Raw genomic sequence first — 313 nt, forward strand, 5'->3', positions numbered from 1 at the left:
TGCAGTTGGGGCAACTAGGCCGGCAGGGGAGGCAATTAGGGGTGATCAGGCCAGCAGGCAGAGGTGATTAGGGGTGATCAGGCAGACAGGTGAGCAGTTAGGAGCCAGCAGTCCGGGATTGTGAGAGGGATGTCCGACTGCCGGTTTAGGCCCGATCCTGAGGATCAGGCAGTTGGACATGCCCTGAGAGGTCCCGGATTGGAGAGGGCGCAGGCTGGGCTGAGAGGACCCCGCCATTCACAAATTTTGTGCACCGGGCCTTTAGTGTTAACATAAGGGTGAGATGCATACAATGGGCCACAAGAGGTAAGTA

Source organism: Myotis davidii, unplaced genomic scaffold, assembly GCF_000327345.1.
Source record: "Myotis davidii unplaced genomic scaffold, ASM32734v1 scaffold204, whole genome shotgun sequence".
Classification (NCBI taxonomy): Eukaryota; Metazoa; Chordata; class Mammalia; order Chiroptera; family Vespertilionidae; genus Myotis; species Myotis davidii.